This window comes from Pristis pectinata, chromosome 4 (assembly GCF_009764475.1).
Source record: "Pristis pectinata isolate sPriPec2 chromosome 4, sPriPec2.1.pri, whole genome shotgun sequence".
In the NCBI taxonomy this organism is placed as follows: Eukaryota; Metazoa; Chordata; class Chondrichthyes; order Rhinopristiformes; family Pristidae; genus Pristis; species Pristis pectinata.
The window spans coordinates 65,935,130-65,961,536 of record NC_067408.1 but is presented as its reverse complement, the minus strand read 5'-3'; the positions used below and the strand labels follow the sequence as shown (position 1 = coordinate 65,961,536).

Here is a 26,407-nt window from a genome sequence, read left to right as displayed (position 1 = left end):
AAGAAACATACTTTACCATACTTGTGGGTGGCACAGTAGACCAGCTGCCTCACAATTTCAGCCACTTGAGTTCAACCCTGACCTCCAGTGGTGTCTGTGTGAAGTTTGCACAATCTCCCTGCATGGGGTTTCTCTGGGTGCTCCAGTTTCCTCCCCCATCCCAAAGACATGTGGGTTGGTAAGCCACTGTAAATTGACCCAATGTGTAGGTGAGTGGTAGAATTGAAGGGAATGTAGGATAAGTGTAAATGGGTATTTGATGGTCAGTGTGGATTCAGTGGACCAAAGGACTTGTTTTCATGCTGTAGGTGACTTCCAGGCAAGGAGTTCCAAACCTCCAATGCCTCCTGGGTGAAAAGATTTTTTTCCTTAATTCCTTCACCAGTTCCTTTTGAGTCTATGTACTTTTTTTTAACCTCTATATTAAGGAAAAGAGTTTCTTCTTATTCACTTTGTCCAGGCTCCACAAAATTTAATACAGCCCCATTGTATTTTCCCCATAGCCTCCTTTCTTGCAAAAAAAAATAATCCATTCTTTCTTGCTAATATGCTTGAATCCTTTAGGGAAGAGAAGTTCACATTTCCTTGTGTGAAAAGCTTGATTCTTGGAATCTCAGATGGCTGGGATTCAGTTTGAAAACAAGGCCATAATGTTCTGAGTTACCCAATCAGCAAAAGTAATTTCTCCATACATAGTTTATTACATAATTTTAAGAATATTAGACATCTTAAATGGATCATTCCTCAACATTGTGAATTCAAGGGAATAGAAACCAAGTTGTATAGCTTGTTTACCTGCTGTAACTACTTGAGCAAAAGCAAAATACCACAAATGCTGTAAGTCAGAAATAAAAATGAAAAATGCCAGAAAATGCAACATCTGTAGTGGAAGAATAATTCAGGTTGATGACTTTATCTGAACCAAGGCTTATAAACCATTTAAGACTTGGTATTGTTCCGGTAAATGTGTGCAGGGCCACCTCTGAGGCCCTTATATCCTTCCTGAGGTGTGGTGTACAACCAAAGTTTTACTTATTCATGTTTCAGGATGTAGCCACTGCTGGCAATACCAGCATTTATTACCCATCCCTAATTGCTTGAGAAGTTAGTGGTGAGACAGCACCTTCTGGTGATGGTACCTCCAGAGTGCCGGAGAAGGAATTCTAGGATTAAGACCCGGTGACGATGAAGGACGGTGATCTATTACCAAATCTGGATAGTGTACAACTTAGAGGGGACCTGAAGATGATGGTGTTCCCATACACCTGCTACCCATGTTCTTGTACCTTGCAAATGGTGAAACGGTATTGGGGTTTCAGGAGAAGAGTCACACACTGCAGGATACCCAATCTCTTACCTGGTCTTGTATCCACAGTGTTTATGTCGCTGTACCGGTTGAATTTCTCATCAATGCTGACCCCAGATGTTGATGGTAGGTCTCAGGAATGGTATGAGGATTCCAAACATGACTCATGAGAACAGATACTAACCTGAAAGTATGTGCAAACAATCTTACCTGGAATAATGGAGATAGTTTGTAACCTGGAGCAGTAACTATGCACCATATCAATAAATATAAGTGGCAATGTGCCCTCAGTTAATCAAGCATACAAAATATTTGGCCAGTCATGCTGTGTTGGTTCTCCATGCTATAGGTCAGACTGACAAATCAGCATCTTCCTTCCTTGATTGTGGTAATAAGCAAACGTTCAGCTCACCTCCATCACCGGTCCTTCTTTTAAGTCCAGTCAAATACTTACTGACTGCAGTAATGTCAATATGTAATCTATTTGGTCCCACTCCAGTGTTGCACTTTACTATGGCCCTGAATGTCACAACAGCTCCAGATACCTCAACTTCTCTCAGAACGCCACGGTTATACCTTCCTTACCCTGCAGTTCCTATGGGCAGTTTTTGAGGACCAGCTGTAGGCTTACGCAATTTATCTTTGAATGTATCTGTCCAATTGCACAGAAAGCTATTTCACTGTCACATCTGTAACAAAGACAATTAATTCCTACCCACACAAGTCATTAATACCTCAAGGTCAAATAAACAAAGGAATTGATAGAGAGAGTTTTAGGCTTATTAATTATCCAATTATTTGATAAAAGGATAAATGTTCAGATAGAGACTTTAATGTATAACCAGAACTTTCAAACAAGTGCCAAGACCTGGGCTAGTGGTTTAAAAAAAAAGGGGAACCCTGTCAGATCCTTCTTGGACGTCCAGATTGTCAGCAGTGTTTCACACTGCCTTGAGGTGGCTGTGGTGGAAATGCCCTGTTAAATCTTAGCAAGATACCGTTGTTCCTGCACTCAAAACCTCTTGCAATTAAAGCCAATAAACCATTTGCCTTCTTAACTACTTGCTGAACCTGCATGGTTCCTTTCAACTGCTGGTGTACAGGGACACCCAGATCTCTTTGTACATCATCATTTCCCATGTTACCATCACTTAAATATTACTCTGCCTTTTTGTTCTTCCTGCCAAAGTGGATACCTTCACATTCATCCACATTATACTACATCTGCCATGTATTGGCCCACTTAACTTGTCAAAATTGCTTTGAAGCCTCTTTGCATCCTCCTATCTAATTTGTTGTTGGCAGCAAACTTAGAAATATTACCCTTGGTTCCCTCATCCAAATCATTAATGTGCGTTGTGACTAGCCGGGGCTCAAGCACAGATCCCTGCGGTACACCACTAGTCTCTGCTGCCACCCTGAGAAACACTTATTCATACTGTTTCCTGTCTATCAGCTAATTTTCAATGCATGCAAGAATATTACCCGCAATACCACGTGCTTTAACTTTGCACACCAATGTCTTAGGTAGGACTTTATCTAAGGCCTCTGAAAATCCAAATGCACCACACCCTTTGGTCTTCACTTATCTATTCTACCAGTTACATCCTCAAAAAAGAAATAAATTTGCTAAAAACAACTTCCCTGCTGACTTTGTTTAATTTCATTAATTTTTTTAGGATTGTTATATGTGATTATCATATCATTTATGATTGACTCTAGTATATTCCCCACTATTGATATTTGGCTAAGTGGTCTGCAGTTCCCCGATTTCTCTCTCCCTCTTTTTATAAACAATGGTGCCTCACTTGCCATCCTCCAATCTGCAGTAACTGTTCCATAATCTATAGAATTCTGAGAGGTGGCAACCAACGCATCCACTGTTTCCAATGGTTACCTTTTTTAGTATCCTGGGATACAGAATATTAGGACTTCCTTTATTGGCTTTCAGTGTCATTAATTTTTCCAATGCTATTTTTTCACTAACATTAATTCCTTTAATTATTCGTTTTCATCAGCTCTTGGTTCTCTTGTATTTCTGTGATGTTATTTGTGTCCTGTTCCACGAAGATAAAACAAAAATATCTGTTTAATTGCTCTGTCATTCTTTGTTCTCCATCATAAATTCTCTCATTTCTGACATTTGTCTTCACTGACTTTTGTTTCTTTCCACATGTTCCTTTTAAGTTTATACTCTATTTTTCCTCTCTTAATCAAACTCTTGGTCCTTTTTTGCTGAATTCTAAGGTGCTCCCAATCCTTAAGCCTACTACATTTTCTGGCAATTTTATAGGCCTCCTGTTTAGATCTGATACTATTCTGAACTTCCTTTGAAGGCATTTTCTTTGGTGTTTCTGCTCCAGAAAGGAATGAATTTAATGAAGCTTCCAGATCCATCATAGCCACCTCACTTCTCATTCCTTCATAGTTTCTTTTGTTTGATTTCAGGACCCCAGTTTCAGATTGAACTACTTCACTTTCCATCATAATTAAGAAATCTGTCATTTTAGGGTCACTCTTTGCTAAAGGACCTGCAAAACAAGATTAGGAACTAATCACTTCACATTGCCGAATAGCCAATCAAGGATTGTCTGCTCCCTAGTTGACACCTCAACATACTGATCTAGAAATCCATCTCATACACACTCCAGGAATTCATCCTTCACAGTATTATTGCAAATTTCTTTTGGCGATCTCTATTTAGATCAAAGTCACTCATTATTACTATAGTACTATAGAACTATAACCCACAACTATAGTTTCCTCTGGGTGCTCCGGTTTCCTCCCACATTCCAAAGACATACAGGTTAGGAAGTTGTGGGCATGCTATGTTGGCGCTGGAAGAGGGGCAACACTTGCAGGCTGCCCCCAGAACACTCCACACAAAATATGCATCTCACTGTGTCCCTCGATGTACATGCGACTAATAAAAATATCTTATCATTGGTCCTTATGATGACCACAACAATTAGATCTTCCCCTACAAGTTCCTCTCCAGCACAGAGGAGGTATCACCTACCATGGCAAGTAGGCAGCGTAGCCTTTAGGTCTCATGCTCTTGGCTGAAAAGGACAACGTCTATCCCCCTAGCTATACTGTCACTTATTACAACCACTTTCCTTTTCACTTCCCCCTTCCCCAAACGATTTCTGTATCACAGTTCTGCCATCAGTTTACCCATTCTCCCTGCTTTCTCACACTTGTCCCCAAGGGTTGTGAGAATTTCAAATCTATTGGATAAATTCAGGGATTAAGGCTCCTGCATTACTGTCTCCTGGATCCTTATAACTGCCTCACAAAGTCACACCCTCCTGTCCCTGACCATACAGTACGAAAATTCCGAAGTATTTTTTCTAAGCAGTGTGCTGCAAAAGGCCCAGGTAATTTTCTCCCTGCCTGACATCTCATAACATCCACAGCTGCTCAACACAGAGTCAAATTTTTTTGAGCTGCAGATATGTACTGTAGACGTAGTCACCTTGGACAGAAATGTCCACAAGCTCACACATTTTGCAGTGGCAACATGCCTCCTGTCCTCTATCACTTTTTAAAATTAATTCATGTTAATCAAATTATTTAGTCTGTTTAATTTACTAAATTAACTAAATTCAGTTTAGTTGTCAAGCTTTAGTTAAATGCCGTAGGTTAACTTAAAACTTAGCCCACAGTCACCATCAATCACTCACCTGCCTTGTGACATCTGAATGGAGATTTCTTTTGTCACAACTCTCAAGTTATTCTCACAGGCTCTCCCACTCTTTACACACGCAGCCTCTTGATTTTGATGTTAAAAATCTAATCTCATCATTGTCAACCCAAGACCAATGTCACAGTGATGTGGCAAAAGCAAATACATTTTCAAAAGGTTACATGATATGCCGATGCAAAAGCTACAACATGTTTGAGACACACTGTATACTGCAGTGTATAGAAAGCTGCAGTTTAGCCTACAATCCCTAATTGTGGAATTCCTCCAGTATTCTGTTTTAATTGTATCCTCCTCATGGATAATTATCACTAGCAATTAGTGCTCTTTAGTCCTCAGCTATAAATCTAAATACTATGATCCTTCCCTTTCAAATGTCCTGTAAACTGGTACAATTGCAGAAACAATAAAGTTAGTATCTCTATGGGTCATGTCAGTAATGAGTTAAAACACTTTCTTATTCTCATATTAACTTCCTCATTGTGCTCCTTATAAATATCAGTGCCATGCCTTTTAATACAATTCATGATTCATTACCACTTGCTAGTTACCTCATATATTATCTCTCATATTTGCGCACATACTGAAATCTTGGCATCAGGCCACATACGTCACCTGAGACAAGCCAGTCTTCTGTTACTAGGTGATCTTATCAAAAGGCAAGACTGATTCTGGAGCTCTTTTCTCCAATCATCTACTGAATGCTAATGCTGCAGTAGCAGTCAGGTTATCAAAAGTAATTTTCCAAAATAAAAATGTTCATAGTTAATGGCACAGCATTCCCAATAGAAAGTTATCAACAACTTATTCTTAATTACACTATCCTCATGTTCTTTATGATGTTCATAAAGGAAGTAACATACCGACGTAGATAGAAGATTGTGATTAACAGGAAATAGAGAATTGGCAATACACTGGTTGTTTCCTTACTGACAAGCTGTAATGAGTAGGATACCACAGGGATTGGTGCTGGAGTCTTAACTTTTCACAATTTATATATGCTATTTGGACAAAAACATTAAAAATAATAGTTGGTAAATTTGCTGATGATGTGAAAATAGGGAGGGAACTAAGTTGTGAAGAGGACATAAGACGGCTCCTGAGGGATGTTGATAGGTTAAGTGAGTGTCAAAGATGGCAACTGGAGATTGCAGAGCTCTGAGATGTAGAGTGATCTGGATATTCTACATCCTGATTGGCAAAAGACTGGTATTCAGGTCTAGCAAGTAATTGGGAAAGCTACAGGGTAATATTGTTTATCGCCAAGATCATGAAGTACAAAATAAGAGACTGTGCTTCATTTACATAGGAGATTGGTAAGATTGGTAACTTCTGGAGTACTGTTAATAGTATTGGTCTCCTTGTTTTTAGGAAACAGTTCAGAGAAGGTTTATTGGATTAATACCAGACAGGTTGTTTTCCCAGGACAGGCCAGGCTTGTATCAACTGAACTTTAGAAAAGTGAGATGGGACTTAAAATATCTAAGATCCTGAGGGGTCTTTATAAGGTGTATGTTAAGACAGAGAGGAGACAAATGTATTTCTCTCAGAGAATCATGAGTCTTTGCAACTCCCTTCCTCAAAGGGCATGGAAGCAGATTTCTTTGAATATTTTTAAAGCTGATGGATAGATTCTCAATAAGCAAGGGGGTGAAAGGTTATTCAACAGGACTCTGGACTTGAGGTTACAATCAGATCAATCATAATATTATTGAAGTAGTAAAGCACACTGTAAGGGAGAGGCCTACTCCTGTTCCTAATTTGTATGTTCAGTTGTACATAATATATTTTTTTGTGGTTAATCATACACCTTCTAATCAGCCAGATAATAATCCTAAACCCATTGCGTTGTGTGATTTTACTGCCTTTAAAATATCCTCAATCACACCATAAATACTTGCTTTTATTAAGGAGCCTGGAAGAACTTTGTTATCCAATTCAGTATTACAATTGGCCATGTAGTAAACAAGGAACAGAGACCTCTCCATAATCAACTCTGAAATTACATGTGAATGAATGTTTGCAATCTGTTTCCTCAGCTTCTGTATAAATGGTTTATCAAGACAATCCTCTATCCATTGCTGCTACACCCCTTTTTTATTTCCATAGCCTTCATTCTTGATGACAAGTTCATTATGTGGCACCTTATTAAATGTCTTTTGAAAGTTCACATGCATGTCAACTGCATTTCTCAATTGCCCCTCTCTTAATTTATCAAAAATTTCTATCAAGTTAGTTTGACATGATCTTCCTTTAACTTATCCATGCTGTTTTTCTCTATTCAATATACATTGATTCAAGTGACTGCAAATTCTAGCAATGATTATTGTTTCCAGAACTTTCCACATCACCAAGGTTCATCTCACCTGATCTGTAGTTACTGGGTTTATCCTTGTACTATTTTTTATACAAGGGTATAACATTTGGAATTTTCCAGTCCTTGGGTACCACCTTTGGATCTATAGATGTTTGGAAGTTTACGGCCAGGGGCTCTGTAAATTCCTCCTTACTTTGCCCAGCAACCTAGGATGCACCAATGATTTATCCACATTAAGTGTAGCTAGCTTCTCTTTATCGATTTTTATCCCATCTAAATGCATCGTCCTTTGCTGCGACTGTAGCAGCATCTTCTTCCCTGAAGTTTGATTTAAAATACTCATTTGGCACCTCTGTCTCATTTTTGGTCTCTGATTGACCCCTCCTTTTACAATTACTTTCCTATTCATATGACTACGGAATACTTTTCGATTCCCTTTTATGTTTGCTGCGAGTCTTTCCTATGCTTTCTCTTTGTTCCACTTATTTCCTTTTTTCTTATATTTCCACTCTAAACTTTCTGTAATCAGCTTGGTTCTTATGAGTCAACAAAATGGTATTAGTCTTATACTCTCTATCTTTAAGGCCATTTGTGAAGCTCTGGCATAAATTTCCCTGCCCTCCTCCCTCACGGAAATGCACCTTAACTGTAGCCAAAATATTATCACTTTAAAGACCCCTGTGGTTCAATTACACTTTCAGCTGCCAAGCTTTAATTCTGGTTTACTGGAACTCTTTCCATTGAAATTGACCTTTCTCCAATTAACAATTATCTTGGAGTAGTCCATACCCTTTTCCGTAGCTATTCTAAACCTTAAGACCACTCCTTGCCTGATGTTACTCTATTGATACTTGTTCCACTTGACCTGACTTATCTTGCAGAACCAAGTCCAGGAATGTCACATTCTTGTTGGGCTAGAAGCATACTGATTAAAAAAGATTTCTCTGAACAATTTCAGAAACTCTTCCTCCTCTTTGCCACTTTCGCTATTGCTATCTTAAGTCTATATTTGGTAACTGAGTTCCCCATTATTACACTATGGCTTTTGTACATCTCTACAAATTTGCTGCTCAATTATTCCCTCACTAGTTGGTGGTCTACAGAACAGACCCAATGGTGTAGTTATATATAAAGTGTTGGTATTTGTTAATATGTAATGTTTTACGTGGTAAAATATGTTGTTTTGTTATGTAATACATTACCTGTTACTTTGTATAGCAGATTGTCATCACAAAATAGCTTGTGCTGTGAACCAGAGTGCATCAAAATCTCAGGAAATCCAGTAACTGTTCTCAAATAACATATTCTAATAATTTAGTGATTTAACCTTATGTATGAGTGACATCTCTGGCTAAATTTTTGTAGGCTTTTTCATTGGAATTTCTGTATGGTATTATTGCTTGTTAAGGGATTCTGAACAGGAGCAAGTCATGGGATAAAGCAGTAGCCAGCGAGAGCAAATTTAGTAATCAGGATAGCCAGGGGCACAGTAAAGGCAGGAAAAGCAATACCCAGTTAAACTGCATTTATTTCAATGCACAAGGTTTAACAGGTAAGGCGGACAAACTCAGTGTGGATTGGCTCTGAGGACTGAGAATGTTATAGCCATAACAGAAACATGGCTGAGAGAAGGGCAGGACTGGCAGCTCAATATTCCAGGATACAGATGCTACAGGAGTGACAGAGGTACAGGTAATCAAGGAGGGGGTGCTGCCTTTTTGATAAGAGAGGACATAACAGTAGTACTTAGAGATGACATTCTTGGGGGATCATCCAGTGAGGCCATATGAATAGAACTTAGAAACAAAAAGGGGTCACTCTAGTGGGGCTGTGTTATAGACCCCCCCCCCCCCCAAATAGTCAGCGGGCACTTAAGGAGCAGGTGTGTACAGAAATTGCTCATAGCTGTAAGAATAATAGGGTTGTATTAGTGGGAGATTTCAATTTCCCCAGTATCGACTGTACTACCCAGAGTGTTAAGGGCCAGGATGGGGTGGAATTTGTGAGAAACAAAGGTCTGCAGACTTTGTGAAATGTGTCCAGGAAAGTTTCCTGAGTCAATATATAGAGGGTGCTACTCGGGAGGTGCAATACTGGACCTCCTCTTAGGGAATGAGGCAGGGCAAGTAATGGAAGCGGCAGTCAGGGAGCACTTTAGCTCTAGTGGCCATAATTCTATTAGTTTTAAGATAGTGATGGAAAAGGATAGGACAGGTCCACAGGTTAGGGTCCAAAACTGGAGCAGGGCTAACTTTGGGGGAATTAGGCAGGATCTAGCAAAGGTCAACTGGGTGAGCCTGTTTGAAGGGAAAGGAAAGACTAGCAAGTGGGAGACTTTTAAGTGTGATATCAAGATTCCAGGAGCAGCATATTCCTGTTAGGGTGAAGGGTAAATCTAGCAAGTTGAGAGAAGCTGATGAGGGATTTTGAGGTTCTGGTCAAGAAAAATAAAGTATACATTGGGTTTAGGTGGTCAGGGACAAGTGAATCCCTTGATGACTATAAAAAGATTAAGAATAAGAGGGAAATCAAGAGGCCAAAGAGAGGGTATGAGAAGGATCTGGCAGGTAAGGTGAAGGAAAATCCCAAGAGGTTCTACAGCTATATAAAGAGGAAAAAGGTGGCTAGGGGAGAGAGCAGGTCCACTTAGAGATTATCAGGGCCACCTATGTCCCAAGCCACAGGAGATGGGTGGGATTTTTAATGAATATTTCTCCTCTGTGTTTACGGAGGAGAAAATCATGGTGGCTCAAGAGATAAGGGAAACTAGTGGAGATGTTTTCGAGAAAATTCATATTACCAGGAAGGAGGTATTTGCAGCCTTACAGTGCACTAAGATGGATAAATTCCCAGGGCCTGACCAAGTATATCCTTGGACATTGTGGGAGGCTAGAGAAGAAATTGCAGAGGCCCTTGCAGAGATACTTGCTTCATCATTAGTCACTGATGAAGTACCAGAAGACTGGAAGGTGGCTAATGTTGTCCTGTTGTTTAAGAAAGGTAGCAAGGACAAGCCAGGGAACTACAGGCTGGTCAGCCTGCCATCAGTGGTGGGGAAGTTACTGGAGTATATTCTGAGAGACAGGATTTACCAGTATCTACATAGACAGAGTCTGATTAGGAGGAAACAGTATGGCTTTGTGCATGGAAAGTCGTGTTTGACGCATCTTCTGGAGTTCTTTGAAGAGGTAACCAAAAGGGTAGATGAGGGTAGGGCAGTGGATGTTGTTTATCTGGACTTTGGCAAGGCCTTCAATGAAGTGCTGCATGGCAGGCTGGTCTGGAAGGTTAGGTCCCATGGAATCCAGCGAGAACTAATTAGGTGGATTCAAAATGGAGGCCCGTGACAAGTGGTGCACCGCAGGGGTCGGTGTTGGAACCCTTGTTAATTTTTATTTATATAAATGATTTGGATGCAAATGCACAAGGCTTGATCAGTAAGTTTGCAGATGACATGAAATTAGGAGGTGTTGTTGATAGCAAAAAAGGGTATCATAGATTACAGTGGGACCTTAATCAGTTAAGGAAGTGGGCCAAGGACCGGCAAATGGATTTCAATACAGATAAGTGTGAGGTGATGCATTTTGGGAAGTCAAAGCAGCATAGGATTTAATACTATGAATGGGAGGGCACTAGGGAGTGCAATGGAACAGAGGGACCTAGGAGTACAAGTGCATGATTCGTTGAAAGCGGCGTCAAGGTCGCACTTGGAGAACTGTGTACAGTTTTGGTCACCCCGTTATAGGAAGGACGTGGTTAAACTGAAGAGAGTGCAGAAAAGATTTACGAGGATGTTGCCAGGACGGGAGGGCCTGAGTTATAGGGAGAGGTTGGCCAGGCTAGGTCTTTATTCCTTGGAACGTAGGAGAATGAGGGGCAACCTTATACAAATGTTTAAAATTACGAAAGGCATAGATAAAGTGGATGGTAACAGTCTTTTCCCCAGGGTAGGGGTGTCCAGACCTAGGGGGCATAGATTTAGGATGAGAGGAGAAAGATTTAAAAGGGACCTGAGGGGCAATTTTTTCACGTGAGGGTGGTGAGTTTCTGGGCTGAGCTGTTTGAGGAAGTGGTTGAGGTAGGTGCAATAGTATCATTTAAGAAGCACTTGGATAGGTACATGGAGGAGAGGGCTCTGAAGGGATATGGGCCAAACGCAGGAAATTGGGAATAGCTGGGTGGGCACTGTGGTTAGCATGGACTCATTGGGCTGAAGGGCCTGTATCCATGCTGTATTGCTCTACGACTCTAAGACTCTATTAATTGGAATATTTTCAGTACCCTGACTGCATATTTGAAAATCAAAATTAATTTTAAAAAAGTGTTTGCAAAAATGCTGATGAAATTTTTCAATTTCATTGTATTGTTATAGCTTTCATAGAAATGTTAACTCACCTCCTAACTTCCCAAAGCCTATCCACCATCTACAAGGCTCAAGACAGGAGCATGATGGAATACTCTCCATTTGTCTGCACGAGTGCAGCTTCAACAACACTCAAGAAGCTTGACACCATACAAGACTTAGCAGCCCATTTGCTAGGCACCCCATCCACAACCATTCACTCACTCCACTACAGACTCACAATAGCAGCAGTTTGTACCATCTACATGATGCACTGCAGCAACTCACCAAGATACCTTAGACAGCATCTTCCAAACCCACAATCTTTAGCAGCTAGAAGGAAAAGGGCAGCAAAAGCATGATACCACTACCTGGAAGTTGTCCTCCAAGCCACACACCATCCTGACTTGGCTTCACTGTCACTGGGTCAAAATCTGGAACTCTCTCCAGAGACTTTAAAATTGCTTTTTTCACAAGAGCACTCAAATATAAAATTAAAACCTATCCCAAAACTAGCTATACCTCAATTGGAATCAAGCTTAAAGCCCTGAGAAATTGGTGTCACTGTTTAAAAATATGGAGCCAGCCATTTAAGACAGTGTTGAGGTGATTTTTTTTCTCTCAGTGCATTGTGAATCTTTGTAACTCTCTTCCTCAAAACGTGGTGATTAATAGATACTTGATAAGCAAGGGGTGAAGAGTTATCAGGATAGACAGGAATGTTGGCCTGAGGTTACAATCACATCAGTCCTGTCGTTATTAATGTTATAGCAGGCTTGAAGGGCTGAGGGGCCTATTCCTGCTTCTAATTCATACATGACCTGTTCCGGAGACATTTACAGACTATTATGCCCAGACAATGAGTCAAATTTGAAATTGACAATCAAAAATCACTCTCCAATCCTGGCTCAATATCTAACACAGCCACAGTTCACGGACACAGAGTCAAACTGACCTGGGTAAAGCCCCAAATTGGACTTGCACAATCCAACCTCAACTAAATTTTCAAAAGAATCTTCAGCTGACCTGAACCCAAAATACATAGTCAGGTTAGCTGAGTTCAGGTTGGATAGCCAGGATCAAATAAATATGTCATTTGGAGCCGTGGCTGGGGAGATGGGAAGAATGGTTTGGGGATGATAGAACAGTGTCATGTTGGTAACATTCCCATCAACGTGTTAAAAAGGGAGGAAAGGGGGTCGGTGCACTTGATGTCTGCGTCATTCTAGAGATGCCAGAAGTGGCAGCAGTTGTTGGGCTGAATGTGGAAGCTGATATGGATGGTGAAGATAGGGGTGCTTTTCAGGGAAGCACAAGAAATGATTCTCATTTGAAAACAGACAGTCCCTGGATTATGCAAGGGTTCTGTTCCTGAGAACTGTCCATATGCTGATTTTTCCATAAATCAGAAATGTTCATTATCTATAGGAAACCATATTGTATCGCTCTACATACACTTGCTATAATACTTTCATTTCTTTGAATATTCACCCCAACACTATCCATATTTAAACTAATGGAATGTACACTGTACCCAGTCATTAATGAACAGCACAAAACAATTTATTATTACTATCTTTAAAAATGCATTAAAAATGTATGGGAGAATTTGTGTAAAGTCAGGTTTCCTTAAGTCAGGTCACGTGATGCCTCTACAACAGACCAGGCCTGGAGTGATGTTTGATCCCCAAAAGTTTAGAAATCAGTGACCCCGAGAAGAGCTTTCTTTGCTGGGTCCTTGGGACCTACAACTTTAATCTCCTTGTCATTAAGCAGTGATTATAGTCAGCATGTTATTGAAAATACATTTGCACTGCATGTTTCAAAATGTAACATTTGCAGAATATTTTACAGCAAGGATATTTGGTATAAACTGTAACATCTCATCATGTCACTGATTTCAAAGAATAAGCAAAAGGCTACTAAATTACATACACTCTGGAAGAGGGGAAATAACAGTAATTTGTAGATTTCAACATTTAACTATTCATTGTGCTGCATCAAAGTAGTCACCGTCAGCTTCACATTATAACAATAGTCAATGCTGACCATTTTACACCAATAAACAAAATCCAGGCCAATGGCGAAAGGATGATCAACGACACTCAACTATAGAGAATCCAAACTTTACAATTGCATTTATAGGTGTCATGGGACTATATTCAATGTGATCACATGCCTCATCATCTGACCTTTGGTCACACAACAATTGAAAACAATAGAAAAAAAGCTAGAAAGTCTAAGACTGTGTTCAGACAGATAATCTAATTGATGGTTTCAGCATTTGCACAATTATTCCCTGATTTCTACAGATTCAGAACGGATCCAGCAAGTGGAACAGTCTTTGTTTTATTCCTACTCAGGCGCTCTCACTGAATTCTTTTTCCTCTATGTTTATGACTGTATTGGTGTTGATCCCTGCACCTATACAGAACTCAAAATTTGCTTATCTTTTGCTGTTAATTCCAGCTCGGTTCTCCTGGTCCATCTCAAACTCTTCCCTTCTCTTTTTAGATTAGGGGATAGGTTAGCCAGCAATATCCATTACAAACTCACAGATCCCCACTGCTCTCTCAACTATACTTCCTCCCAGGACTCAATTTGCACCTCTCCCCTTAGCCATAGCAAGGATAAGGTTCTCCTAAACCTCACCTTCCACCCCACTGGTCTCTGCATTCAACAGATCATACTTTGAAATTTCTGCTACCTTCAAAGAGATTCCACCAAAAGACACATCCTAACCTCCCCTTTCAGCATCCAAAGGGAACGTTCCCTCCACAGCTCCCTGGTTCTCTCTTCCATCTCCACCAACCATTCTCCTTATAACAGCACATTCCTATACAACTACAGGAGATTTAACACGTTGTTTTACCCCATCACTTCCCATCATCCACAGACCCAGAGTCCTTCCCAGTTAAGCAGCAATTCACTTGCACTCCTTCCAATCTAATACCTTGTATTTGTTACTCATGATACGATCTCCTCTATCTAACAAAGCACAATACACTAGATTACCCGACTGATTTTCAGAACACCTCCATTCAGTCCACAAAAGTGATCCAAGCTTCCAGTTGCCTGAGGTTATAATTCTATATCCCATTCTGATTTAGAAGACAGTGGCCTCTATACTGTTCCAACACTCAATATAAACTTGAGTGCCATTTTCCATCCAGACACACTATAGCCTTTGGGACTCAATGTGGAATTCAACAAGTTCAGATAACTCACTTTTCCTATTTGTATTAAAACTGGCCAGTTCTAATGCAAGGTTCTATTTTCTAATATTTTCAAGGTTCTATTTATTTTCTGTTCAATTGTTCCTTTATTATTTTTTCTCTTTTTTAACTCTCATGCATCCATTGTCCAGACATTTCTACTGGGATCAGCTGTACAACCCTGGCCACGCCCTATCTATACAGTCCCCTTGTCCAACGCATTCCTGCCCCACCCTCTCTGCATCTTAAAAAACAGCGTGCTTTCTCTCTTTCCCAGTTCTGACGAAGGGCCTTCCATCTGAAACATGGACACTGTTCTACAAATATTGCCCGACCTGCCAAGTATTTCCAGCATTTTCTGTTCTTATTTCAAATTCCCAGTGTCCGTGGCTTTTTCTTTCGAAGACCAGGAGACGGTCAACAAGCGCTTTCACTTTCCCGCTTCCGCTCTCGACGCGGGCAAATCACGTGGGCCGAGGCACCGGGGTGGGGGTGGGGCCTGCATGCGTACGTGACAGGTGACGCACAGCGTACACAAGGTTTCGTGACGTGAGGCTTAGTTGTTTGAGTGGCTCGTCCCGCGTCTCTCGTTGACGAAGGAGGGGAGGGTGGGGGGCGGTTCGAATGCACCGAGAGGCTTCATAACACAAAGAGCCGGAAATGAGAGAGCTGGTGGCGGTGTGAATTTCTCGGTCTCCGTCTGCTGGTACGTCGTATAATCCACCTCCAAAGAAACGCGACGGTAGCGTGCTGTTAAAGGGGAAAAGAAAGAATAAGAGGCGGGAGAAAGGTCGGTTTTCTGCGGCGAAGTGAGTTTTATTTCCACAGAGTGACGGTTGGGCCGTTTGTCTACCATCAGCAGGCTCGTTAAAGTCACTGCGCATGTTCGCATTGGACCTGTCAATCAGTGGCAACCATAAGAGTTTGTGCAGCGTTCACTACTGCATTCAGGTCCCCAGACTCCTTATGCTGCATTGTTTATCGTTTGATTTGCTGCTAATGTGTTCAACATTTCGCCTTCCAACTTCCCCTATTTTCTGATGCTTGGTACATTTAAGAAATATGTTGATATGTCAACTCCTTTCAAATTTAATTAACTCCTTGGCTGCCTCTGTTTTTCTTTGATTGTATCACTTATTTTTGAGCATTTGACTTTTAACTGCTAGGGAGGCTAAATGTGAAAGTCGGACGTGATTATAAAGCCCGGGTGAATTTTATGAACAACAGTTCTTTAAGCACTTTGGAGTGTTCTACATAAAGGCAGAAAATTTGAGCGATCATCCAATTTATTTCTAGTGTTCCATTTGTTCGCTAAACAGGCTGCCAAACCCGAGTCTGCTTTGTATCCACAAAGGAACAAAAGTATGCAAATATTCACTTTCTCAGTGCAGGGAAAGACAGTTGATCTTTGCTTCTTTTGGACAGGCTCTTCGTCCTGTGTTTACATATTCAGGCATTTAATACGATTGCAGTTTTTAATAGTTATTGAAAGGATGCCCTATTTGACTACGTTACAGAATAATAGGCAGTTATTTGAATTACAAGGCAGTAATTCAGTTGAGGTGTTCAAATAATCAAAGCTTAACATGAAAATAGTCTGAATATAAAGAATAATATCTTGTGAATTCGGAGTTCTGATGGGTGTTTCTAAATACAAACTAAGTGAAATATCTGTAAGGTTTCAGAAGTTTCATGATCAGTGAATATCTTTATAATTAGAAATGCCATTTGTCGGTAACTGTAGCTTTCTTCTGTTGTGACTATTTACTTAAAGTATGAGATAGGGATAGCTGCAATCATTGGAAGAGTGGCCATGACATCAGAGCCAGGATGAGAAATAAAAGGGGAAATAAACATCTTGAGATTTGCCTAATGTCTGCATTGAGTATCTCTCAACCAAATTTGTTTCACCTTGTGGAGAAAGTTAATTAGCAAATTAAATTTAAGTTTAAAAATATAACTCATTCAACTAAATGCATGATATATCTGGTTGAGAACAGAATGGTGAAAATATATCCTCATACATCGCACAGTATGTATGAAATGTGCTTTTTTTTTACTGGACTTGAATGATTAGGGAAAATATTCTTGATTTGTAGAAAATCCTCCTGCAGACTTTAATATTTGCAATTTTTGTAAATACAAGTTGTCATAAAATGCAAAATATTCCTGAAGGTAATTTCTTTTAACCTAGTCACTTGGGTTTGTTTGTAGTAGCAAAGGAAGGTCCAAGGCCTCTGCTGATATTGATGTCATGATGCGTGCAACAAGAGACAGAAAATGTTTTCCCTGTCTCAGTAATAGTGCTATCTATGGTACCAGCTATGAAATTCAGTTTAAGTATTGTCCTGGTCTCACGTCTACATGATCAGTGGGCTGAATGGCAGCTCCTTGTGCCATTTTTGAGTCTTTCAAAACCCACTCTGTGGATTTGAACATGTGACCCAGGCTGATATTTCACTGTAATTCAAAGGGAATATAGCACTGTCAATGTTCCTGTCTTTTGAATGCAAAATTAAAACAAGATCCTGCCTGCTCTCTCGGGTGGATATAAAAGATCCCACTGGACAAATCAGAAATAAGATTTTTTCCTCCTTTTGTGTCATTCGATCAATGTTACTGTAAAGATTAAAGTAACAATGTAAATACTGAAAAATCTGCAATAAAAACGCCACAGGTCAGGCAGTATGTGTGAAGACAGGGATAGATAATGTTTCTGTTTGACTTTTCATTGGAACTTTCAGCATTTTCTGATTTTATTTTCTATATGCTCAAAAGATAAATGATCTGGTCACTTATTTACTATTTGTGGGACCTTGCCATGGATAAATTGGCTGTTGTTTTTCTTAAATTGTAACCCCCAACTGCACTTCAGTGTAGTGAAGTGCAATGAGCACAGCAACTTTCATAACTTCAGGGATATGTGACCACAAATTTTGATGGTCCTTGCACTAATTTCTATATTTATCTCTAGTGCTTTGAATTTGTTAGAATCTGGCTAAAATATGAAATGCTGCTGCTAATCTGAGCTCAACCTTGTGATGCTTTGTGAAGTTAGGGCGGTGGTGGGAGGAGTCGTCTTTGGTTCTTTTTGGAGCAACAGTTGAGGGCTAGTTAACATACATGAAGCATATCTTAAAGATTGAACAACTAATTAAATGCAGTAGTAGGATAGACAGCTAAAGAAAAAATGTAATTGGCCCATTTTTTGAAAAGAAAAGCTACTCGTATATGAAATATTACTGCCCAGAAATGGGTGATTTAGCCCATTAACTAGTGTTTTCCTCCACGTAATTTACACTTTCCTGCTCATTCTCCTTTCCAAGTAACTAAGAATTCCTTTCATTTCTGTAATAATGGTTTGCGATGCAGAATTCCAAAGCATCTGTGTGAACTGTTGTTTATCTACCCCATCTCTTTAATTATTGGAAAGGGAAAATTATTTTGTACATCTTAATTATTTCTGAACAGCTTTAGAACACCTAATTTTTATTTGTAATTTAGTTAAATGGTAAATCTAACTACTTCCACATGAAAATTTATAAAGCATGAGCTATTTGATGAATTTAATATTTAGTTAAAGATTAGCAACTGGAATTATTAAATAAAACAAACTGTCTCAAATAACTGGTCTTCCCTAAAGATAAAAGCTTCTTCATTGATTTCCTGAGCTACTTTTAACTTTCCCTTCGTACATTCATTCATGACACTTCTAGTCACTGCCTTGTATATCTCATCACACATTACTCCCTAATCCTCCTCAGAATCCACTAGATAAATCTCTTGTCAACCCATTCATAACAGTGTTTTCATACACTCAACTCTTCAGTTTTTGACGCTCCATTCACTGCAATACTCGTCCAACTGCTGATCAGTTTAATTGCCACCTCATTTCTGCTATTGCAGAGTTTTGCCCCAATATTACTTCTGCTTTCTCCTGTTGTATTTGTGTCTGTGGTACAACTGGTATATTAATTCCCTTGTTCAAAGGGCACCTAATCAATTATGTGCTATTTATTGCTGGATCTAATTAGCCAAGATGAATTGTTTTTGAGGTTCCCTCTGAGGTTCCAGGACCATCCTAGAAAGAAGATAATCTTAGGTTCACTTCACTGCCAGATATTTTAAATATTTCTGTCCTGTCACTTCCACTCTTGCCTCCAACAGGTGTGAGGAGTATGTGGACTTTGTCTCTGAGATGGTAAGCCTGAATCCTTGCTTTTCTCAAGGATTTACTGCCAAGTACCATTGTGTCCTCTAGCTCAATTAATTTCCAGGATCAAAATCTATCTCTCTTGGCCTGAATACTATTAATCTATGGCGTTGGATTGCTTCTTTGATCTCCACTCATGGAAGAGCTGTGATTTTGTTTTTTCTTCATTTAAATCTTGAGGACACTGCAACTGCTGTTGTTGGCTTTCATCTGATTCCAACTCTTCCTGCAAGCTGTCACCTCTGATTTAAGCTAACTGTTAACAGCCATTGTCAGTTTTGACTCTGAGTGGAGTTCCCAGCCCATATTCTCTTCAAATATGTGCCCATCTATGTAGTCTTGGCCTATCTGCTGATGAACAGTGCATCACTGCTTCCTGGCAGCTCCAGACTGTACTATTCCAATACTGCCCATCTGGTTTCCCATAACTTCTGATCACTTAAAACTCTGCTGTACGTTTCCAAACCAGTAGCATCTCCAGTTTAGACATCAACCCTGTGATCACTGGCGTACATTGGCTTCTGGTTTCTTAGGGGCTATGATTTAAAATTCTTGTCCCATGTGCAAATACCTTAATGATGTTACTCCTGTCTATTTCTGTAAACTCCTGCAATTCCCTTGAGGATTCTCTGTTCTTCATTTCTAGCATATACTCATGTCTCACCATTGGCAGCTATTTCTGAACCATCTGGAATTCTCTCATAAATTTATCCTGCATGATTGTCGTTTTTCATATTTCATTAATTCTTTAACCAAGTTGTTGGGCACCACCTTTATTTCTTTTGGTTTTAAGTCTTGTCTTGCACTTATGTAACGTATCTTGCAATGTTTCACTATTTTAAAGTGGTTATCTTAGCGCAGGTTGTTTTTATGTGTATATATGTGTGTAAACAATTTCAAATCTAAACTGTCTTATTAACTCAATGTCCCAATGTGCTTTGCAGCTATTGAAGCACTTTTTAAAGTGTAGATGCAAATATATCATTGGAACTTGCAGTCTCAGATCAGATAATTTGTTATTAGTGGTATAAAAACAGGAAAAGCTAGAAACATTCAGCAGCTCAGGCAGCATCTGTAGAAAGACTAACAGAGCCTCTGTTTCTGGTGGTATTAGCTGAAGGATGAATGTTGCCCAAGGCATGAAGAGTACAATGTTGTTGCTGCAATAGTGCCTCATAACTAATATCCACATGATGAGGTAGGTGAGACCTAGGTTTAATATCTCATTTGAAAGTTGTTATCCCACATCTGTTCAAATGTGGGACTGAAATTTATAGCATTTTGATTTGGTCTTGGATTATCTCTGCAAGTAAGTGAGAGAATACTTTAATTTCTAAAATGGACAAACAGTCCAGGTACTTGCAATGTCTTAAATGTTTATCTGGGTAATAGTTTGTTTATGCAGTTTGATAAAACACTGGAATTTATTGTCTGTGAAGGCAATCTGAAGTGGTAAAGATTTTTTTTGTTAGGGAGGGGTGGGGAGTGAATGATTTTTGCTATTATGGATTCTAAGTATTACCTAACTGCCAAATGTTCATGTCAGTGTTGCATTGGTGCTGGCAAAACTGTTTGCAAATGTTGAAGTCGAAGTTGCTGCTGTCCAACTTGTAAGTACTATCACGTGTGCTGTGTTTCAACCAAACACTGCTCAATGTAGTACTTTGTGGAATGAATGTAAGTAGATGAAATAACTCTCGCTTTTTACGCAAGGCATTGAATAAATTGGTTTTCAGCCATGAACTACTGCAAACAATTAAACAGGAGGGAGATAGAATGTTCCTTCAACACTCCTTTTGCTCTTGTCTCTCAGCACCATTTAAATGCTCACTTTAAATAGTTAACTTGCTTTCTAAGAAATTTGAGTTTTGTGCATTTGGAAAGGATAGTTTAAGTTTGTAATTGTTCAACAAAGCAATTTTATTTCATTCCTGAGCAGGATGTGGGAATGGTTGATAATCCCAGGATACCTTGTCCTTTGCTAACTGCCTTTTACCTGCGTGATTTCTAAGTACACTTCAGATTTGGCCTTTTTGCTTGGGTTTGGAATCACGTAGCCCAAATTAGTAAACAAAAAGGTAGTTTTTTGTTCCCAAAAAAGAAGCATCAGAGCACCAGACTGGTTTTTGCAGCTATGCAGTATTTTCATGATTACCATAACTGATACTAAATTTTTAACTACTGATTTATTTAATTGACTTGGTGTAAGTTATCCAGAAGTTGTGGTGAGGTCTAAACTTTTCTTTTGATTACCATTCCAGTAACATAAGCAGTACATTACTATAACCTTATCTGATTATTAAACATTGAGTCGATACCTAATTTCCTGTTCCAATGTAGTCGTGATCCAATAGCAGTTTATTTGGATTTAACCTGTCTCAACAAAACTAAATATTTACTGTATATAAAGTTTCAGAATGAATCATATGGCTGATGCCTGTCACACATCTACATATTAACAGAACTCTGGAGATTTAGTTTATATGAGTATGTTGTTTGAACTTTAACTAAGGAACAGTCTGCTTGTGCTCAGTAAATCAGCTCCACTTTCAGCTCGACTGTTTGGCTTTGATTCCTTTTTATTTTAGGTGAAGTACAGAAGCTTAGAAATCCTGGTTATCCAAAAGACTGCTGTCAGATCTCATTTGCTGAGGATTTCTCGCTGAGCGAACATACTTTGTTTCTTAGTGTGCCTTACCTACAGTCTGCCAAAGAGGTAAGTGACTGATGTGCTTGATTAAAATTGCAGTTTTGCTCGGTGTCATTATGTGAAGAAGCATCTTTCCTCCTCCACTGAGTGAGGAAATGGGCCATACACTACTATTTTGCAGGTCGGCATCATATTCAGTGACTTTGTGTTAGTGTGTAAACTACTTGAAATGCAGAGTTGATCTTGCCTGTGCTATAATTCTGATCCTTAAAAAAAAAAGTAATAATCCGATGTTATATACTCTGTTTAGTGCAGTGGCAAATGGCACTTTAGTGACTTGCAGTTCTTTGTTTCTTTCTAGACAATGACAATCTTTCATCTTTATAGCTACTTAATGTAAAATGAAGCAGTTAATATTCTGCATTGTCTTTTAGTTTGAAGCATTGTGCTGGTGATATGCAAATTTATTAATCAAGAATTAAACCTGTTGCATTTATTTTAGTTTTTAAATAAAAGGGTTCAATTGCCATGTAGTCACGAGGTGATACCTTGCATTCAAAGCTAATTCAGTGCAATGTTCGTAGCAACACCAGGCCTTTATACAATTGTTCAGCATTGTTTTCATTTAGCAAATTAAGTAAGTGTGACTTACAGGAGTTCTAACACACCCATAATTAGTGATGAGATGTCATGTGATTTAGACCTGTACTTAATTTGAAAAGATTTGGTTTTATTTTTGTAAATTAGAAGACATCTTCATGTCTAATGCATGTTTTGAAAATTGATACAGCAACATAAGCTTAATAGCGATATAGAAGTTGCTATGGTCCAGAGATTGAGAGTTCAAATTGTGGTTAAATTTGATACATCTGGTAACTTGTGACCTGGCCCAAGGAAGAATGGCCATAGAAACTGTGGGGTTGCTGTACAGTTAGTCTGTTACCTCTTCCTCCCAGCACAGAACGAAGTATACTGTCAACCTGGACTTAGTGATGGATGAGATACAGCAATGCATGTGATATTATGAATCCCATGCTTTTTAAATGCTTGATATTATGATTTCCTATTGCTTAAATGTTTCTCATATCCTTCCGTTGCTGTAATTGGAGGAGGTTGACTATAATTTTTGTCAGCTAATTATTTAAGATTTCCCACATTGAATTGTCCTAAATTCAGTCTATTAAAATGAGCGATGCATTGTTCAAATGACTTTATTACTTTGTTTAAAAAAAATCCTTATTTTCAGATGCGTAGTAAGCTTGAGATACTTGTTCCAAATATTGCTCAATTTTCATGTGACTGGTAGTTTGGAAAGTGCCTCCAGTTTTGACCTTTAATGTTGACTTGGAACTGTTCTGGTTCAACCATGTTTTAACTTCAACAGTCCCATCACATGTTCCCAAGCACTGCATACATTTAGATTTGTTATTTGCCACCATAGGTAAGCAAAGAAAATTAAATGTAGATAAAACATGACAGTTTCTGGAAATGGTAATATATTTTGGTATTTTCTGAGAAATTCCTCAAAAAAATTTTCTTTGATCAGTTATGTGTCTTTCTCCAGAAGATGGGGAAGGTAGGGATTAGATCATTTAGCCACTTATTATGTGATAGGCAAGAATAACTTGTATCCTCTAACTTTTTAAAAAAAAATTCTCTTCATTTCACAAAGGTTCTGCATCTTGCTGTTTTAGCCTGGGCCAAGGTCAGGAATTGCCAGCAGGGAAATTACAGGCACAAACCTGTTAAATTGAGCTTAATTTAAAATGACTATTGCATTGCAAGTAGTACAGACCTTCATGTGATTGCAGATAAAATTGTTTTGAATAAACTCTGAACTTTTACTGCATTATTTTCCCCCTTTCTCTTCATTGTTTGACCTGTTTGTTGAAAGCTATTTTATGTTTCAGACTCCCATTATTAAGGAGCTGGCTCTCAATATTTTTGATAAATCCATTTTCCAAAATAATTTGGCTCTCAGTCAGTGATGTGCAGTAGCTCATGCATTTTACCACCCACATTTTATTTTACAACATTTTTTTATGGTGAAGTAATTGATCTTTGTTTGAAACTTCACATAATATATTGCTATATTTGGTAGATTTTGAGGGTATAGGTGATGTAAAGTACAATACAAAAAACTTGCTGTCCATTGAAGCATGAGGCCGTTTTGGATTTGCACATAATTCAAATGTGAGGGATAGCTCAGTTTTCTTATAAATTAAGAGTAGTAGTACAAAAATAAAGCAACTAATTTTGGGCTGGGATCTGAAAGAATTTCCTTTAGTGATTCCATTGCAGAGCTTACTCTCATCTGTTTTATTCTGTGACATAAATCTGATGCACGAATGTTGCAGTTTACTTATTTCACTGGAGATTTTGGCAGACAGTATATGATGCTATCTATGAATGTTAGATGAGTTCATTAACTAAATGAAAGCATGGCAGGGAACTTCAGCCCCATGGGATGCATGTCCAGTGTCATAGGGAATTTCAGAAAGCCCTGGACAACATCCGATGCAGGAAGTGTCATCAACTGGAGAAGCACACTTTGTTTTTTTTTGGAGCTTCAGCAACAGCTGATATCCCACAGTCTATCCATGAGGCTAAATATTTTCTGGATGGCATGTTTCAGGAGATGGTCAGACTGCAGCTCGAGTGCAGGCAGAGAGGGAGTGGGTGAATAGCAAGAGAGTAATAATACAACATCACAAGAAAGTGGGAACAGGATTAGGCTTTCAAGCCTACCCCACCATTTAATATGATCATGACTGATCTATGCTGGTCTCCAACTCTTCTGTGCCATTTCTCCAAACCCCTCTATTCCTTGATCTAGCAAATATTTCTTCTCTGTCTTAAATACTTGTAATGATCCAGCTTCTAACATCTGCTGGGGCAGAGAATTACAGAGGTTCACCGCCCTCTGCGAAGAAATTTACATGTTCCCAAGTTTTAAATGACTGGTCCCTTGTAGTTATGTTTTCCTTGTTCAAGATTCTCCCACTGGTGAAAACAACCCAACATCTACCCTATTAAGCCCCTTTAGGGTCTTTTATGTTTGAATAAGGTCACCCCTCATTCTTCTAAACACCAAGGAATACAGGCCCAAACTATTCAGTCTTTCTTGGTAGAATAACTCTCTCATCTCAGGAATTCACCTGGTGAATCTCTTGACTGCCTCCAATGTTACTATATCTGCTTAAGATAAGAGGACCAAAACTGTGTGCAGTACTCCAGGTGAGGCCTTGCCAACACCCTGCCGAATTGCAACAAAACTTCCCCATTTTTAAACTCTAACTCATTTGCAGTGAAGGCCAAAGTGCTGTTTGCTACCTTAACTACTTGTTGAACCTGCCTGCTAGCTTTTTGATGATTCATGCACTTGAACACCTAGATCCCTCTGTACTTCTCTCCACTTAGATAATCTGCCTTTTGATTTCTCTTACTGATGTGCATGATCTCACACTTCCCCACATTAAACTTCATTTGTCAGTCTTTTTCCTACTTGCTCTATCTATATCCTGTTGTAGAATCAGTATTATCACTACATGCCCTTTTACTTATTTTCATGTGCAAATTTAGAAATCTTACATACTGTTCCTTCCTCCAGCTTATTAGGGTAAATAATGAACAATTATGGGCCAAGAACTGATCCCTGTGGTACTCTACAAGTTACCTCCTTCCAGTCTGAAAAGGATCTATTTATTCCAACTTTGTTTTTCATAAGACAGCCAGTTTTCAATCCATTCTAACACACTTCCTCCGATACTGTGGGCTTTTAATTTATGCACCAGCTTCCTATGTGGCACCGTGTCGAATGCCTTTTGGAGAACAAAAAAATGCACTACATCTACAGGTTCTCCTCTATCAGCTCTCCCTGTTACATCCTTAAAGAATTCGAGCAAAGTTGTCAAAAATGATTCACCTTAAGACCGTGTTGACTATGTTTAATTATATTCAGCTTTCTTAAATGATTAACCATTTCCACTTTGATTATTGACTCCAGCATTTTGCCAATAATAGCTGTTAAATTAACTGGCCTGTAGTTCCCTGCTTGTTGTCCCATTTTGAATAAGGGAGTCACTTTGCCTGTTTTCCAATCTTCTGGCAACCTCCTGGAGTTTAGCAAGTTATGATAAATTTCAATCAATGGATCCACTGTCTCTGCAACCACTTTCTTTAGTGTGCAGTCCATTGGTCCAAGCAACTTATCTGCTTTTAGCCCCCTGAGTTTCTCCAACTCTTTATCCCTTGTAATTGGAATTTTTGTTAGTTCTACAATGTTATTTGAAATTAACTCATCTGATACCTTAGGGATATTAGCAATGTCTTGCACGGTGAAGACTGATGCAAAAAATGTATTCAATATATCTGCCATATCTTTGTTGTTATTAGTTCACCAGCCTCGTTCTCTAGAGTCCTCACATTTACCTTAGTTGCCCTTTTTCTATTTATAGAAATTTTTTTTACTGTTTGCTTTTATACTACTTGCAAGTTTTCTCTCAAGATTCGTTTTCTCCCTTATGAATTTTTTAGTCTTCTGCTGCTAGATCCTTAAGAATGTCCCAGTCCTCTGCTCTTACCACTTTCAATTTAATATTATCCTTTACTTCTTTGCTAACTGTGGGTTGTGCTCCTTTCTCATGGAAGCCATCTGT

General features: G+C 39.0%; 2 protein-coding genes across 5 annotated transcripts in view; one reads left to right on the top strand and one right to left on the bottom strand.

Moving 5' to 3' along the window:
• phf11 (PHD finger protein 11) overlaps nucleotides 1–15,326 on the bottom strand; it is a 55,065-nt gene extending 39,739 nt beyond the window's left edge. Inside the window, exon 1 of the mRNA XM_052014580.1 lies at nucleotides 15,222–15,326. The gene's annotated coding sequence lies outside the window, so the exon portion shown is untranslated. The remainder of the gene's footprint in view (nucleotides 1–15,221) is intronic.
• cab39l (calcium binding protein 39-like) overlaps nucleotides 1–26,407 on the top strand; it is a 94,680-nt gene that overhangs the window by 13,589 nt on the left and 54,684 nt on the right. The window contains exons 1-2 of one of the 4 annotated variants that reach the window (XM_052014577.1): nucleotides 15,446–15,592; nucleotides 21,688–21,815. The gene's annotated coding sequence lies outside the window, so the exon portion shown is untranslated. Of the gene's footprint in view, nucleotides 1–15,445; nucleotides 15,696–21,687; nucleotides 21,816–26,407 lie in introns of those variants that run through there. The other 3 variants (XM_052014576.1, XM_052014575.1, XM_052014574.1) reach the window with 3 other exon arrangements.